The sequence below is a fragment of the Pseudophryne corroboree genome, unplaced genomic scaffold (genome assembly GCF_028390025.1).
Source record: "Pseudophryne corroboree isolate aPseCor3 unplaced genomic scaffold, aPseCor3.hap2 scaffold_553, whole genome shotgun sequence".
Classification (NCBI taxonomy): Eukaryota; Metazoa; Chordata; class Amphibia; order Anura; family Myobatrachidae; genus Pseudophryne; species Pseudophryne corroboree.
This window is the reverse complement of record NW_026970153.1, coordinates 387030-404994: the sequence shown is the minus strand read 5'-3', so window position 1 is coordinate 404994 and position 17965 is coordinate 387030. Positions and strand designations below refer to the sequence as shown.

The 17965-nt window shown below is 48.3% G+C and overlaps 6 non-coding genes across 6 annotated transcripts; 3 read left to right on the top strand and 3 right to left on the bottom strand.

Moving 5' to 3' along the window:
* The first annotated feature begins 9882 nt into the window (after positions 1-9882).
* LOC135032801 (U1 spliceosomal RNA) lies at positions 9883-10046 on the top strand. The gene has a single exon (XR_010228280.1). It is a non-coding gene; the product is annotated as a U1 spliceosomal RNA (small nuclear RNA).
* A 1584-nt stretch (positions 10047-11630) lies between these two features.
* LOC135032799 (U1 spliceosomal RNA) lies at positions 11631-11794 on the bottom strand. The gene has a single exon (XR_010228278.1). It is a non-coding gene; the product is annotated as a U1 spliceosomal RNA (small nuclear RNA).
* Positions 11795-12465: 671 nt separating this feature from the next.
* LOC135032778 (U1 spliceosomal RNA) lies at positions 12466-12628 on the bottom strand. Its single transcript, XR_010228257.1, has one exon. It is a non-coding gene; the product is annotated as a U1 spliceosomal RNA (small nuclear RNA).
* A 178-nt stretch (positions 12629-12806) lies between these two features.
* On the top strand, positions 12807-12969 carry LOC135032777 (U1 spliceosomal RNA). Its single transcript, XR_010228256.1, has one exon. It is a non-coding gene; the product is annotated as a U1 spliceosomal RNA (small nuclear RNA).
* A 671-nt stretch (positions 12970-13640) lies between these two features.
* Positions 13641-13804, top strand: LOC135032792 (U1 spliceosomal RNA). Its single transcript, XR_010228271.1, has one exon. It is a non-coding gene; the product is annotated as a U1 spliceosomal RNA (small nuclear RNA).
* Positions 13805-15388: 1584 nt separating this feature from the next.
* Positions 15389-15552, bottom strand: LOC135032800 (U1 spliceosomal RNA). Its single transcript, XR_010228279.1, has one exon. It is a non-coding gene; the product is annotated as a U1 spliceosomal RNA (small nuclear RNA).
* Positions 15553-17965: the final 2413 nt, after the last annotated feature.

The following is a 17965-nucleotide window of genomic DNA, read 5'->3' as shown; positions in this document are numbered from 1 at the left end:
ATCTTATTTTCTCTAACGTCCTAGAGGATGCTGGGGACTCCGTAAGGACCATGGGGATTATACCAATGCTCCAAAACGGGCGGGAGAGTGCGGATGACTCTGCAGCACCGATTGAGCAAACATGAGTTCCTTCTCAGCCAGGGTATCAAACTTATAGTATTTTGCAAAGGTGTGTGAACCCGACCAAGTAGCAGCTTGACACAGCTGTAGTGCCGAGACCCCTCGGGCAGCCGCCCAAGAAGAGCCAACTTTCCTCGTGGAATGGGCCTTGACCGATTTCAGTAACTGCAATCCAGCCATAGAATGCGCTTGCTGAATCGTGTTACAAATCCGGCGAGCAATAGCCTGCTTTGAAGCAGGGGCACCAATCTTGTTGGTTGCATACAGTTTTTCCTGACTCTAGCCGTCCTGGCCACGTAAATTTTCAAAGCCCTAACCACATCAAGTAACTCGGAATCCTCCAAGTCACGCGTAGCCACAGGCACCACAATAGGTTGGTTCATATGAAAAGATGAGACCACTTTTGGTAGGAATTGAGGACGGGTCTGCAATTCCGCTCTATCCACATGGAATACCAAATATGGGCTTTTATGTGACAAAGCCGCTAATTCCGACACTCGCCTAGCCGAAGCCAAGGCTAATAAAATGACCACCTTCCATGTGAGATATTTTAACTCCACTGTTTTAAGTGGTTCAAACCAGTGTAATTTTAGAAAACTTAACACCACGTTAAGGTCCCAAGGTGCCACCGGAGGCACAAAAGGAGGCTGAATATGCAGCACTCCTTTTACAAAAGTCTGAACTTCTGGAAGAGAAGCCAATTCTTTTTGAAAGAAAATGGATAAGGCCGAAATCTGGACCTTAATAGAGCCTAATTTTAGGCCCAAATTCACTCCAGTTTGTAGGAAGTGAAGGAAACGGCCCAGATGGAATTCTTCCGTAGGAGCATTCCTGGCCTCACACCAAGAAACATAATTTCGCCATATACGGTGTAATGTTTTAACGTTACATCCTTCCTAGCCTTTATCAGCGTAGGGATGACCTCAACCGGAATGCTAGGATCCGGCATTCAACCGCCATGCCGTCAAACGCAGCCGCGGTAAGTCTTGGAACAGACAGGGCCCCTGATGCAACAGGTCCTGTCTTAGAGGGAGAGGCCACAGATCTTCTGTGAGCATTTCCTGCAGATCCGGATACCAGGTCCTCCGTGGCCAATCTGGAACAATGAGGATTGTTCTCACTCCTCTTTGTCTTATTATCCTCAACACCTTGGGTATGAGAGGAAGAGGAGGAAATACATAGACCGACCGGAACACCCACGGTGTCACTAGGGCGTCTACAGCTACTGCCTGAGGGTCTCTTGACCTTGCGCAATACCTCTGTAGCTTTTTGTTGAGCCGGGACGCCATCATGTCTATCTGTGGCAGTTCCCACCGACTTGTAATCTGTGCAAAGACTTCCTGATGAAGTCCCCACTCTCCCGGATGTAGGTCGTGTCTGCTGAGGAAGTCTGCTTCCCAGTTGTCAACTCCCGGAATGAACACTGCTGACAGTGCGCTTGCGTGATTCTCCACCCAGCGAAGAATTCTGGTGGCTTGTGCCATCGCCACTCTGCTTCTTGTGCCGCCTTGGCGGTTTACATGAGCCACTGCGGTGACGTTGTCTGACTGGATCAGAACCGGTTGGTCGCAAAGTAAGGTCTCCGCTTGACGTAGGGCATTGTATATGGCCCTTAGTTCCAGGATGTTGATGTGAAGACAAGTCTCTTGACTTGACCAAAGACCTTGGAAATTTCTTCCCTGTGTGACTGCTCCCCAACCTTGGAGGCTTGCGTCTGTGGTCACCAGGATCCAGCCCTGAATGCTGAATCTGCGTCCCTCGAGAAGGTGAGCACTCTGCAGCCACAAGAGTGATACCCTGACCCTGGGGGACAGGGTGATCAACCAATGCATCTGTAAATGTGACCCGGACCACTTGTCCAGTAGGTCCCATTGGAAAGTCCTTGCATGGAACCTGCCGAATGGAATGGCCTCGTATGATGCCACCATCTTTCCCAGGACTCGAGTGCAGTGATGCACTGACACCTGTTTTGGTTTCAATAGGTTCCTGACAAGAGACATGAGTTCCTGGGCCTTTTCTATCAGGAGATAAACCCTCTTCTGGTCTGTGTCCAGAATCATGCCCAAGAAAGACAGACGAGTAGTAGGAATCAACTGCGACTTCGGGATATTGAGAATCCAGCCGTGTTGCTGTAACACTTTCAGTGAAAGTGATACGCTGTTCAGCAACTGCTCTCTTGATCTCGCTTTTATGAGATCGCCCAAGTACGGGATAATTGTGACACCTTGCTTGCACAGGAGCACCATCATTTCCGCCATTACCTTGGTGAAAATTCTCAGGGCCATGGAGAGACCAAACAGCAACGTCTGAAATTGGCAATGACAGTCCTGTACCGCAAATCTGAGTTACGCCTGATGAGGTGGATAAATGGGGACATGAAGGTATGCATCCTGTACACAAATGCGGACAACAGGTGTCAAGCCGTGTGTTGCCTTTGTCAAGCTGTAATAAGTAGGGATAAGGACGTTAACCACCTCGGAACATCCTCCCTTATAAGTCACCTGCAGCGCATTCATCATAAGTCAGTGACAAGTTCAAAAACTTTGGATGACAGCAGAAGCAGTCCACTAACCACTAAATCCCTTCCTCTTGTAACCAAGCTCCTGCAAACCACACCACCAACTCCCTCAGTGTCAATTTCCTCCTTAGACAGGAGAGCCAATAGTCCTGCAGGCCATGTCACTGGCAAGTCTGACGAGTCCTCTCCTGCCTGGGATTCCTCCGATGCATCCTTGAGTGTAACGCCTACTGCTGCTGGCGCTGCTGTTGTTGCTGCTGGGAGTCGATCGTCATCCCAGAGGGGAAGTCGGAAGACCACTTGTACTTCTTCCAGTAAGCAATTGACTGTCCAACAGTCCTTTGCGAGGAAGATGAAATATCACAGCAGTCATCCTGCTGCAAAGCGGATAACTCAGGTCTGGGTGGTGAGAAACGTGGTTCCGGTATCCATCGTTAATTTAGAGGCAACTAGAGACTTGATTGAGGTACTGTGTCCCCGGTACCAAATACCCTCTAGGTTCCATTTCTCTAGGCAGGCGATACCGAAAATGTACACAGACCTCAGAAAAAGAGTCACCAGTGTCCTAAAAAATGCAGTTGTACCCAATGTCCACTTGTCTGTGGTTAAGTGGAGCAGGGCAGACTCAGGACTATATGACTGTGACAGCCCACTGGGTAGATGTATTGCCTCCCGCAGCAAGAACAGCAGCGGCGGCACCAGTAGCAGCATCTCGCAATTGCCAACTCGTTCCTAGGCAGGCTACGCTTTGTATCACCGCTTTCCATAAGAGGCACACAGCTGACAACCTCTTACGGAAACTGAGGAACATCATCGCAGAATGGCTTACCCCAATTGAACTCTCCTGGGGATTTGTGACACCGGACAACGCCACCAATATTGTGCGTGCATTACATCTTGGCAAATTCCAGCACGTCCCATGTTTTGCACATACATTGAACTTGGTGGTGCAGAATTATTTAAAAAACGACAGGGGCGTGCAAGAGATGCTGTCGGTGGCCCGAAGAATTGCGGGCTACTTTCTGCCTTCAGCCACCGCATGCCGAAGACTGGAGCACCACCAAACATTCCTGAACCTGCCCTGCCATCATCTGAAGCAAGAGGTGGTAACGAGGTGGAATTCAACCCTCTATATGCTTCAGAGGATGGAGGAGCAGCAAAAGGCCATTCAAGCCTATACATCTGCCCACGATATAGGCAAAGGAGGGGGAATGCACCTGACTCAAGCGCAGTGGAGAATGATTTCAACGTTGTGCAAGGTTCTGCAACCCTTTGAACTTTCCACACGTGAAGTCAGTTCAGACACTGCCAGCCTGAGTCAGGTCATTCCCCTCATCAGGCTTTTGCAGAAGAAGCTGGAGACATTGAAGGAGGAGCTAAAACAGAGCGATTCAACTAGGCATGTGGGACTTGTGGATGGAGCCCTTAATTCGCTTAACCAGGATTCAATCTGTTGAAATCAGAGCACTACATTTTGGCCGCCGTGCTCGATCCTAGATTTAAAACCTACATTGTATCTCTCTTTCCGGCAGACACAAGTCTGCAGAGGTTCAAAGACCTGCTGGTGAGAAAATTGTCAAGTCAAGCGGAACGTGACCCGTCAACAGCTCCTCCTTCACATTCTCCCGCAACTGGGGGTGCGAGGAAAAGGCTAAGAATTCCGAGCCCACCCGCTGGCGGTGATGCAGGGCAGTCTGGAGTGAGTGCTGACATCTGGTCCAGACTGAAGGACCTGGCAACGATTACTGACATGTCGTCTACTGTCACTGCATATGATTCTGTCACCTTTGAAAGAATGGTGGAGAAAAAGAGGCAATTTGGAGGCCCTTGCACAAACTGGCTTTATTCTACCTAAGTTGCCCTCCCTCCAGTGTGTACTCCGAAAGAGTGTTTAGTGCTGCCGCTCACCTTGTCAGCAATCGGTGTACAAGGTTACTTCCAGAAAATGTGGAGAAGATGATGATCATCAAAATTAATTATAATCAATTCCTCCGTGGAGACATTCACCAGCAATTGCCTCCAGAAAGTACACAGGGATCTGAGATGGTGGATTCCAGTGGGGACGAATTAATAATCTGTGAGGAGGGGGATGTACACAGTGAAAGGGGTGAGGAATCGGAGGATGAGGAGGTGGACATCTTGCCTCTGTAGAGCCAGTTTGTGCAAGGAGAGATTGATTGATTGATTCTTTTTTGGTGGGGGCCCAAACCAACCAGTCATTTCAGTCAGTCGTGTGGCAGACCCTGTCGCTGAAATGATGGGTTCGTCAATGTTTTTCTTTTCAATCTAAGCCCCTGCAGTTTTCTGTAAGCATCTGCTTCGCTATGATGATCAACAAGTCACAAGGGAAAACACTCAGGGCTGGAGGCGTAGATCTTAGGACCAGCTGCTACAAGCATGGCAGAGGTGTCACTATCACTGGTGACACCCAGAGAGGCGGCGAGGGAGATTGTAATGCAGTGCACGCAGATAAGCAGCGCAATGGTAAAAAGGAGGCATGGTCTCATAGGTAGGGGCGTGGCCTGAATCACCATTTTGTTGCTCCGGGTATCCCGGGGGTTGGGGGCTGTACCCGGGGACTAGTGTGTGAGTGGTGCTGGCTCCTGCACAGTGACAGAAACTGGGTGTTGCACGTAATGTCACAGTGAAACACCCATATTCTGTCACTGAAGAAGAGCCGGCACTTTGGTGTCACCCCACTTGGCGGGTGACACTCGGGTGTGTGCCGCAACCCCGTTGTGATGCCACTGACCCATGGGAAGCTTTACGTGGCTTACCCATGTGTTAGTAGCCCCAAGCATCTTTTGTGTTAGTCCCTGAAGAAAAACTTCAAATATTGTTTACAATTTTGTAATCAATGGCCTAATTCAGTAAGGATTGCAAATTCTGCTAAGTAACAGAATTTGCAATCCTTTGGTTCGCATGCTGGGGCCACCCATCACAGGGCATGGCCACCCAGCATGCCGCCTCCCTTCTTGACCACGCTGAAATTGCAGTCTCAGTGCAGTTCAGCGTGATCATAAAAAATGGGTTAGCCTCCTGTTGGTGCAGACTGTACGTGTGCGCAGGAAGCCGCCACCATTTTTGTGATCGCAACGGCTGCATGTGATGTCATGCAGCCGCTCTGACCACGCCTCCTGTTTCTCCGTTGAAGCCCTGCCCCCGCACCGCTCCATCTTCGACTTTGAAATGGAGTGTTGCTGACCACCCCCCCCCCCCCCGCACCGATTGACAGTCACAGAAAATGCAGGCGCATGCGTATGCTCTTAGCAATTTTTGCAGTTGGATTGCTTATTGTGATTGCAATCCAACCTGAATCAGGCTCTATTACCTATCACAATGCACTGCAGGTAGTACAAAATGGGGTTAATATAGGAGAAAAAACCCCAGAGCTGTGCTCCTTAACTGTCCCTGGTGGCTAGTGGAGCGGCTGCCCAGTAATCAGTGTCCACGCCAGTGCGCACACGGCCCGCCCCCTACAGCCACGCTGGATCACGGTATAGTGTGGGCACAGAAGCCCCTTACCTCCCTTTCATCAGCGGCCTCGTGATCCCGGAGGGCGGTGTGTGTGTGACTGACCTTAGGAAGAAACCGGAGCCTCCGCTGCAGTGACCCAGCAACCAGGGCGCGGGAGTATACTGCGCCGCTGGGAGTGATGGAGCTGCAGTAAAGATGTCTATTAGACCTAGCCTGCTGCAGCCCTTGTACATTCTTATAAAAAAAGTTCTTCTTTTCTTGTCAAAATTAATAGCTAAGTATAGGCTGCCTGAGGCAGCCCCCTGTTAAGTGTCCTGCTACTGAAGGCACCAACTACAAACTGAGCTCCATGTTCATGGAAGCGAGGTTATAGAGCAGGGGGCGCTGAGCATCTTGGGAACAGTCAAAAGCTTTGAGCCTGTTGGTGCCTCAGATCAAGATCCTACTCTACACCCCAATGTGAATCCTTGTGGAGTCCAGTGTACCCCACAGAAGAAATGAATGTGTCACACCCATTGGCAGCAACATTAGAATAGCTGCTGATGGGCACAATTGAGAAAGGAAGGGGGGAAAACATTTGAATCCAGCACATATATGTAATTTGAATATGTAATTTGTACCTTCCTACTTTAAAATGTAATGGATGAACCTCACCCTGTGAGAACTATCTTCATGATCAAGAGATCTCATATGCAAGATAAGTATGTGTTGGCAGAGGCGCTCACTGGGCAGAGATGCTGATCGCATCTCTGGCATGTGCCGGTGCACTGCGGCACCAGCACACACACACACACTTCAGACCTGATCTCCTGTTGTGTGAATATGCACAGCAGAGATCAGGTCTGAATTAGGCCCTATATACAGCTGTCAGTAAGGCAGGGATCTGCTGCTGCCAGTGAGGCAGGGATGTGCTGCTGTCAGTGAAGCAGTGATCTGCTGCTGCCAGTGAGGCAGGGATCTGCTGCTGCCAGTGAGGCAGGGATGTGCTGCTATAAGTGAGGCAGGTATGTGCTGCTGTCAATGAGGCAGGGATGTACTGCTGTCAGTGAAGCAGGGATGTGCTGCTGTCAGCGAGGCAGTGATCTGCTGCCCACTATCTCCCTATCACCCCTGCCTGAGTCACACACTTTCCCTGTTACCCCTGCCCCAGTTACCCACTATCTCCCAGTCACCGCTGCCTCAGTTAACCACTATACCTGCGACCCCTGCCTCAGTCACCCACTATACCAGTCACCCCTGCTTTAGTCACCCACTATCTCTGTCACCCCTGCCTCAGTCAACCACTATCTCCATATCACCCCTACCTCAGTCACCCACTATCCCTGTCACCTCTGCCTCAGTCACCCACTGTCACCCTATCACCCCTGCCTCAGTCACCCACTATCCCTGTCACCCCTGCCTCAGTCTCCTACTGTCCCTGTCACCCCTGCCACAGTCATCCACTATATCCCTATCACCCCTGCCTTAGTCACTGACTATCTCCCAGTCACCCCGGCCTCAGTCACCCACTATCTCCCAGTCATACATGCTTCAGTCACCCACTATCTCCCAGTCATCCCTGCCTCAGTCACCTACTGACACCAGTGCAGACATTTCTGCTGCGGCCTCTCCACTCTCCAGCGTGAACGTACTGACGACTGAGGAAATCCGCTTCCCAGTTGAGGACTCCGGGAATGAACACTGCCGATATTGCTGGCAGATGACGTTCTACCCAACTGAGGATTTTTGATACTTCCAGCTTTGCCATGCAATTTCGAGTGCCGCCTTGATGATTTGTGTACACTACCGTGGTCTCGTTGTCCGATTGTACTTGAACAGGCCTGTTCTGTACTAGAGGCAGGGCCAGTGTCAATGAATTGAACACTGCCCGCAATTCCAGAATGTTTATCGGGAGGAGAGATTCCTCCCTGGTCCACCGATGGTGAAGGGTCGTCATCACGGCCATGACCTTGGTGAATTTCCGAGGTGCCGTGGCCAAACCAGAAGGCAGGACCTGAAATCCAAAAACTAACCAGGCACAACACTGCTTAGCTTCCAACATCAGATGAGATTGGACATATCCAGTGTGATGCGGCTGTAGATGATTTTTGCTGTTTCTAACTTCTACTTCTAACTACTGGTACATCAATGAATAAGTTTCAAAATATAATGCATCAAGAGAACGGTGTTGGTAGTATAAAACTACCTACAGCACCTGGTATTCCCAGGTGGTCTCACATCCAAGAACAAACCAGGCCTAAAATCAGGTGATATTGGGCATATACAGTGTGGTGTGGCTGTAGATGAGCTTAGTGGTTTCTGTTAGAGTTCTTCTACTTCTAACTACTCGTACATAAATGAGTAAGCAGCCGATTTATTAAACCTGGTGAAATGATAATTTGCATGGTGATAAAGTACCAGCCAATCAGCTCCTAATTGCCATGTCACAGGCTGGGTTTGAAAAATGACAGTTAGGAGCTGACTAGCTGGTACTTTATCACCTTGCACTTTATCAGTTCACCAGGCTTAATAGATCTGCCCCAATGTTTCAAAATGGAATGCATCAAGAGAACGGTGTTGGTAGTATAAAACTACCTACAGCACCTGGTATTCCCAGGTGGTCTCACATCCAAGAACAAACCAGGCCTAAAATCAGGTGATATTGGGCATATACAGTGTGGTGTGGCTGTAGATGAGCTTAGTGGTTTCTGTTAGAGTTCTTCTACTTCTAACTACTCGTACATAAATGAGTAAGCAGCCGATTTATTAAACCTGGTGAAATGATAATTTGCATGGTGATAAAGTACCAGCCAATCAGCTCCTAATTGCCATGTCACAGGCTGGGTTTGAAAAATGACAGTTAGGAGCTGACTGGCTGGTACTTTATCACCTTGCACTTTATCAGTTCACCAGGCTTAATAGATCTGCCCCAATGTTTCAAAATGGAATGCATCAAGAGAACGGTGTTAGTATTGTAAAAATACACACAGCTCCTGGTATTTCCTTGTGGTCTCCCATCCAAGTACTAAAACCAGGACCAACACTGCTCAGCTTCCATGATCAGGAGAGATTGGGCAAATCCAGTGTGCTGTGGCTGTAGATGAGCTGGTGGTTTCTGTTACAGCTCTTCTACTTCTAACTTCTGGTACATAAAAGAATACATGTAAAAATTAAATGTACCAAGAAAATGGTGTTGGTAGTTTAAAAACACCTGACTTCTCCCGTCTGCTTACTTTGTGCCTTCCAACGCACAATGCAAACTACAGGTAGTGCTGCAGGGCCCACACCCTTTTACTTGCCTTAAAGAGCAGCTCTGGAGCTGTTACAGTGCCCAGCTGCTGCAAGAAATCAGCTTGAATGCTTCAGGGGCTGGGGCATGGCCAACATGAGCCCTACACCGAAGGAGGGTGGGGGTGTTTAATGCGAACTAGGGGTCATCCAAGCGCCGCAAAAGGCCGCCATGCCCTGCATACCCCTTTTCTCTTTTCATATGCAGATGAGGGTTCCAGCCAACTTTGGCCCACTGCTTGGATGACATCACTGTATGCAATCCGTCTTCTGCAGACCTTCCCCCAGGAATGCTTGTACTAGTTGTTGCATTTGGTTTGTTGTTTGGGGGTGCATCAGTATTAGGCAGCCTTCTGCCCTCCCATGTTCATCTGAAAATATGTGTTCTCCCTGCAGTTGTTGTCCCCAGATGAGAGTTCCCTTGTGCTGCCTCAGTTGAATCTCCTTTACTTGACAGAGATGTGCCTGAGCAGCGGCCCTCCCCAGACCTATCCCAAATCATACTTATTTTGCATAGGAGATACCATGGTCATGAAGATTGATCTCCCAGGGTGAGGTTCATTCATTGCATTCTGGGTATGCTGACCCCTATGATTTCCCCAAATGTGGGAAACTCGACTGCATTATTTGTGGTAGTGGGGGACTGTGTTTGTGCTTTCCTTTGGTCAGCTCTGGTAAAAGTCAGATTTCTTTGTCTCAGATCTTCCTCTAGCCTTGTTCTTCTTTCGAGAGTTCCCTTGTGCTGCCTCAGTTGGATCTCCTTCACTTGACAGGGGGGTGCATGTAGGGAGTTATTCGAGGAGATAAGCTGCAGACCTAGGTGAACCCCCTCACAATTCACCTGGTCAAAGCGTTTCCCGACTTGTTCGGACAATTACGAGCAAAATGTCCCTTACCCCCACAGTACAGACAAAGACCAGAATTTTGCCTTCTGGCTCTTTCTTCAGGAGACAGCCGGGAGAGACCCATCTGCATGGTCTCCTCTACGTCTTCAGGAATGGAATATACACACGGACTTGACCTTACAGGTGCTCCTTTTTCAGCCCTCCGCTCTCTGAGACGACGATCAATCTTAATAGAAAGCTCCATGAGTTTATCGAGAGTCTCAGGAGCGGGGTACTGAAGGAGACTGTCTTTTATAGACTCTGATAAGCCGAGGCGAAACTGACTGCGCAGGGCTGGGTCATTCCAGCCACAGTCGTTCGACCAACGGCGAAACTCCGTACAATAAACCTCTGCAGGATTTCTACCCTGTCTGAGAGCGCGCAACTGACTTTCAGCGGACGCCTCTCTATCAGGGTCATCATACAAAAGCCCTAAAGACTAAAAAAAAGCGTCAACTGACAACAATGCCGGATCCTCTGCTCTTAAACCAAATGCCCAGGTCTGAGGATCCCCCTGGAGCAAAGAAATAATAAACCCGACCCGCTGAGATTCAGTACCCGAGGAAGTCGGTCTTAAACGAAAATAAAGTTTACAGGATTCTTTAAAATTAAAAAACTCTTTTCTATCACCAGAAAAACGGTCAGGCAAATGCATCTTTGGTTCAGGGACTACCCTTGGGGAAGCTCGCAAAAGATCTTCCTGCGACTTCACCCGAAGAGAAAGATCCTGAACCATCTGAGTAAGTTCTTGAATCTGGCTGACTAAGAGCTGACCAGGATTTGGCCCTAAACCTGTTGGATTCATGAGGCCGATAAACTCTCACAAAACTGAATGAGAAAAAATTAAACCAGAGGTGACCAGAGGAAAGCACAAACACTGGAGAGTTTTTGTAAGATGTTTCTTCCATCAACCAATGAAGAAACACATTGGTACTTTCCCATGATGAGTGAGTGCTTCAGGATCTCTTGCACTTACATGTGCAGCAGAGTACTGCAATGGAAGCAGATTGTAGGCAGATTGAAACTATCCTCTGCTATATGCATTTTTTTTGTTAATTAAAGTAATCCACAACTGGGATTGATATTTTAGCTCTTTTATTTTTACTTAAAGTACAATAACTTTTACCATTTTAATTTGTTTTAATAGTATATTGACAGTATTGTTTTCTTTCAAAAATCCACTTAATAGTATCTCACCTGGCAGGTAAGTAGGAGTTAGGCTAGAGCTGGGGAGGGTCGCTGCTCGGGCACCCCCCTGTCAAGTGAAGGAGATCCAACTGAGGCAGCACAAGGGAACTCTCGAAAGAAGAACAAGGCTAGAGGAAGATCTGAGACAAAGAAATCTGACTTTTACCAGAGCTGACCAGAGGAAAGCACAAACACAGTCCCCCACTACCACAAATAATGCAGTCGAGTTTCCCACATTTGGGGAAATCACAGGGGTCAGCATACCCAGAATGCAATGAATGAACCTCATCCTGGGAGAACAATCTTCATGACCATGGTATCTCCTATGCAAAATAAGTATGATTTGGGATAGGGCTGGGGAGGGCCGCTGCTCAGGCACATCTCTGTCAAGTAAAGGAGATTCAACTGAGGCAGCACAAGGGAACTTTCATCTGGGGACAACAACTGCAGGGAGAACACATATTTTCAGATGAACATGGGAGGGCAGAAGGCTGCCTAATACTGAAGAACCCCCAAACAACAAACCAAATGCAACAACTAGTACAAGCATTCCTGGGGGAAGGTCTGCAGAAGACGGATTTGCATACGGTGATGTCATCCAAGCAGTGGGCCAAAGTTGGCTGGAACCCTCGTCTGCATATGAAAAGAGAAGAGGGGTGTGCAGGGCATGGCGGCCTTTTGCGGCGCTTGGATGACCCCTAGTTCGCATTAAACACCTCCACCCTCCTTCGGTGTGGGGCTCATGTTGGCTATGCCCCAGCCCCTGAAGCATTCAAGCTGATTTCTTGCAGCAGCTGGGCACTGTAACAGCTCCAGAGCTGCTCTGTAAGGCAAATTAAAGGGTGTGGGACCTGCAGCACTACCTGTAGTTCGCATTGTGCGTTGGAAGGCACAAAGTAAGCAGACGGGAGAAGTCAGGATAGTGCGCAAGGGCATAGAAGGGAGCGGCTCAATAAAAGAGAAGTGGAAACAGACAGCAAACTAGGCTGGAGAGAGACCTGAGACAAAGAGATCTGAATTATACTAGAGCCGACCAGAGGAAACACAAATTATGCAGTCAAGTGTCCCACATTTGGGGAAATCAGAGAAGCAGCACACCCAGAGTGCAATGGGTGAGCCTTGCCCTGGGAGAAGCACCTTCCTGATCATAGTATCTCACCTGGCAGGTAAGTAGGAGATGGGCTAGAGCTGGGGAGGGTCGCTGCTCGGGCACCCCCCTGTCAAGTGAAGGAGATCCAACTGAGGCAGCACAAGGGAACTTTCGAGAGTTCCCTTGTGCTGCCTCAGTTGGATCTCCTTCACTTGACAGGGGGGTGCCCGAGCAGCTACCCTCCCCAGCTCTAGCCCATCTCCTACTTACCTGCCAGGTGAGATACTATGATCAGGAAGGTGCTTCTCCCAGGGCAAGGCTCACCCATTGCACTCTGGGTGTGCTGCTTCTCTGATTTCCCCAAATGTGGGACACTTGACTGCATAATTTGTGTTTCCTCTGGTCGGCTCTAGTATAATTCAGATCTCTTTGTCTCAGGTCTCTCTCCAGCCTAGTTTGCTGTCTGTTTCCACTTCTCTTTTATTGAGCCGCTCCCTTCTATGCCCTTGCGCACTATCCTGACTTCTCCCGTCTGCTTACTTTGTGCCTTCCAACGCACAATGCGAACTACAGGTAGTGCTGCAGGTCCCACACCCTTTAATTTGCCTTACAGAGCAGCTCTGGAGCTGTTACAGTGCCCAGCTGCTGCAAGAAATCAGCTTGAATGCTTCAGGGGCTGGGGCATAGCCAACATGAGCCCCACACTGAAGGAGGGTGGAAATGTTTAATGCGAACTAGGGGTCATCCAAGCGCCGCAAAAGGCCGCCATGCCCTGCACACCCCTCTTCTCTTTTCATATGCAGACGAGGGTTCCAGCCAACTTTGGCCCACTGCTTGGATGACATCACCGTATGCAAATCCGTCTTCTGCAGACCTTCCCCCAGGAATGCTTGTACTAGTTGTTGCATTTGGTTTGTTGTTTGGGGGTTCTTCAGTATTAGGCAGCCTTCTGCCCTCCCATGTTCATCTGAAAATATGTGTTCTCCCTGCAGTTGTTGTCCCCAGATGAAAGTTCCCTTGTGCTGCCTCAGTTGAATCTCCTTTACTTGACAGAGATGTGCCTGAGCAGCGGCCCTCCCCAGCCCTATCCCAAATCATACTTATTTTGCATAGGAGATACCATGGTCATGAAGATTGTTCTCCCAGGGTGAGGTTCATTCATTGCATTCTGGGTATGCTGACCCCTGTGATTTCCCCAAATGTGGGAAACTCGACTGCATTATTTGTGGTAGTGGGGGACTGTGTTTGTGCTTTCCTCTGGTCAGCTCTGGTAAAAGTCAGATTTCTTTGTCTCAGATCTTCCTCTAGCCTTGTTCTTCTTTCGAGAGTTCCCTTGTGCTGCCTCAGTTGGATCTCCTTCACTTGACAGGGGGGTGCCCGAGCAGCGACCCTCCCCAGCTCTAGCCTAACTCCTACTTACCTGCCAGGTGAGATACTATTAAGTGGATTTTTGAAAGAAAACAATACTGTCAATATACTATTAAAACAAATTAAAATGGTAAAAGTTATTGTACTTTAAGTAAAAATAAAAGAGCTAAAATATCAATCCCAGTTGTGGATTACTTTAATTAACAAAAAAAATGCATATAGCAGAGGATAGTTTCAATCTGCCTACAATCTGCTTCCATTGCAGTACTCTGCTGCACATGTAAGTGCAAGAGATCCTGAAGCACTCACTCATCATGGGAAAGTACCAATGTGTTTCTTCGTTGGTTGATGGAAGAAACATCTTACAAAAATTCTCCAGTGTTTGTGCTTTCCTCTGGTCACCTCTGGTTTAATTTTTTCTCATTCAGTTTTGTGAGAGTTTATCGGCCTCATGAATCCAACAGGTTTAGGGCCAAATCCTGGTCAGCTCTTAGTCAGCCAGATTCAAGAACTTACTCAGATGGTTCAGGATCTTTCTCTTCGGGTGAAGTCGCAGGAAGATCTTTTGCGAGCTTCCCCAAGGGTAGTCCCTGAACCAAAGATGCATTTGCCTGACCGTTTTTCTGGTGATAGAAAAGAGTTTTTTAATTTTAAAGAATCCTGTAAACTTTATTTTCGTTTAAGACCGACTTCCTCGGGTACTGAATCTCAGCGGGTCGGGTTTATTATTTCTTTGCTCCAGGGGGATCCTCAGACCTGGGCATTTGGTTTAAGAGCAGAGGATCCGGCATTGTTGTCAGTTGACGCTTTTTTTTAGTCTTTAGGGCTTTTGTATGATGACCCTGAAAGAGAGGCGTCCGCTGAAAGTCAGTTGCGCGCTCTCAGACAGGGTAGAAATCCTGCAGAGGTTTATTGTACGGAGTTTCGCCGTTGGTCGAACGACTGTGGCTGGAATGACCCAGCCCTGCGCAGTCAGTTTCGCCTCGGCTTATCAGAGTCTATAAAAGACAGTCTCCTTCAGTACCCCGCTCCTGAGACTCTCGATAAACTCATGGAGCTTTCTATTAAGATTGATCGTCGTCTCAGAGAGCGGAGGGCTGAAAAAGGAGCACCTGTAAGGTCAAGTCCGTGTGTATATTCCATTCCTGAAGACGTAGAGGAGACCATGCAGATGGGTCTCTCCCGGCTGTCTCCTGAAGAAAGAGCCAGAAGGCAAAATTCTGGTCTTTGTCTGTACTGTGGGGGTAAGGGACATTTTGCTCGTAATTGTCCGAACAAGTCGGGAAACGCTTTGACCAGGTGAATTGTGAGGGGGTTCACCTAGGTCTGCAGCTTATCTCCTCGAATAACTCCCTACATGCACCCCCCTGTCAAGTGAAGGAGATCCAACTGAGGCAGCACAAGGGAACTCTCGAAAGAAGAACAAGGCTAGAGGAAGATCTGAGACAAAGAAATCTGACTTTTACCAGAGCTGACCAAAGGAAAGCACAAACACAGTCCCCCACTACCACAAATAATGCAGTCGAGTTTCCCACATTTGGGGAAATCATAGGGGTCAGCATATCCAGAATGCAATGAATGAACCTCACCCTGGGAGATCAATCTTCATGACCATGGTATCTCCTATGCAAAATAAGTATGATTTGGGATAGGGCTGGGGAGGGCCGCTGCTCAGGCACATCTCTGTCAAGTAAAGGAGATTCAACTGAGGCAGCACAAGGGAACTCTCATCTGGGGACAACAACTGCAGGGAGAACACATATTTTCAGATGAACATGGGAGGGCAGAAGGCTGCCTAATACTGATGCACCCCCAAACAACAAACCAAATGCAACAACTAGTACAAGCATTCCTGGGGGAAGGTCTGCAGAAGACGGATTGCATACAGTGATGTCATCCAAGCAGTGGGCCAAAGTTGGCTGGAACCCTCATCTGCATATGAAAAGAGAAAAGGGGTATGCAGGGCATGGCGGCCTTTTGCGGCGCTTGGATGACCCCTAGTTCGCATTAAACACCCCCACCCTCCTTCGGTGTAGGGCTCATGTTGGCCATGCCCCAGCCCCTGATGCATTCAAGCTGATTTCTTGCAGCAGCTGGGCACTGTAACAGCTCCAGAGCTGCTCTTTAAGGCAAGTAAAAGGGTGTGGGCCCTGCAGCACTACCTGTAGTTTGCATTGTGCGTTGGAAGGCACAAAGTAAGCAGACGGGAGAAGTCAGGTGTTTTTAAACTACCAACACCATTTTCTTGGTACATTTAATTTTTACATGTATTCTTTTATGTACCAGAAGTTAGAAGTAGAAGAGCTGTAACAGAAACCACCAGCTCATCTACAGCCACAGCACACTGGATTTGCCCAATCTCTCCTGATCATGGAAGCTGAGCAGTGTTGGTCCTGGTTTTAGTACTTGGATGGGAGACCACAAGGAAATACCAGGAGCTGTGTGTATTTTTACAATACTAACACCGTTCTCTTGATGCATTCCATTTTGAAACATTGGGGCAGATCTATTAAGCCTGGTGAACTGATAAAGTGCAAGGTGATAAAGTACCAGCCAGTCAGCTCCTAACTGTCATTTTTCAAACCCAGCCTGTGACATGGCAATTAGGAGCTGATTGGCTGGTACTTTATCACCATGCAAATTATCATTTCACCAGGTTTAATAAATCGGCTGCTTACTCATTTATGTACGAGTAGTTAGAAGTAGAAGAACTCTAACAGAAACCACTAAGCTCATCTACAGCCACACCACACTGTATATGCCCAATATCACCTGATTTTAGGCCTGGTTTGTTCTTGGATGTGAGACCACCTGGGAATACCAGGTGCTGTAGGTAGTTTTATACTACCAACACCGTTCTCTTGATGCATTCCATTTTGAAACATTGGGGCAGATCTATTAAGCCTGGTGAACTGATAAAGTGCAAGGTGATAAAGTACCAGCCAGTCAGCTCCTAACTGTCATTTTTCAAACCCAGCCTGTGACATGGCAATTAGGAGCTGATTGGCTGGTACTTTATCACCATGCAAATTATCATTTCACCAGGTTTAATAAATCGGCTGCTTACTCATTTATGTACGAGTAGTTAGAAGTAGAAGAACTCTAACAGAAACCACTAAGCTCATCTACAGCCACACCACACTGTATATGCCCAATATCACCTGATTTTAGGCCTGGTTTGTTCTTGGATGTGAGACCACCTGGGAATACCAGGTGCTGTAGGTAGTTTTATACTACCAACACCGTTCTCTTGATGCATTATATTTTGAAACTTATTCATTGATGTACCAGTAGTTAGAAGTAGAAGTTAGAAACAGCAAAAATCATCTACAGCCGCATCACACTGGATATGTCCAATCTCATCTGATGTTGGAAGCTAAGCAGTGTTGTGCCTGGTTAGTTTTTGGATTTCAGGTCCTGCCTTCTGGTTTGGCCACGGCACCTCGGAAATTCACCAAGGTCATGGCCGTGATGACGACCCTTCACCATCGGTGGACCAGGGAGGAATCTCTCCTCCCGAAAAACATTCTGGAATTGCGGGCAGTGTTCAATTCATTGACACTGGCCCTGCCTCTAGTACAGAACAGGCCTGTTCAAGTACAATCGGACAACGACACCACGGTAGTGTACACAAATCATCAAGGCGGCACTCGAAATTGCATGGCAAAGCTGGAAGTATCAAAAATCCTCAGTTGGGTAGAACGTCATCTGCCAGCAATATCGGCAGTGTTCATTCCCGGAGTCCTCAACTGGGAAGCGGATTTCCTCAGTCGTCAGTACGTTCACGCTGGAGAGTGGAGAGGCCGCAGCAGAAATGTCTGCACTGGTGTCAGTAGGTGACTGAGGCAGGGATGACTGGGAGATAGTGGGTGACTGAAGCATGTATGACTGGGAGATAGTGGGTGACTGAGGCCGGGGTGACTGGGAGATAGTCAGTGACTAAGGCAGGGGTGATAGGGATATAGTGGATGACTGTGGCAGGGGTGACAGGGACAGTAGGAGACTGAGGCAGGGGTGACAGGGATAGTGGGTGACTGAGGCAGGGGTGATAGG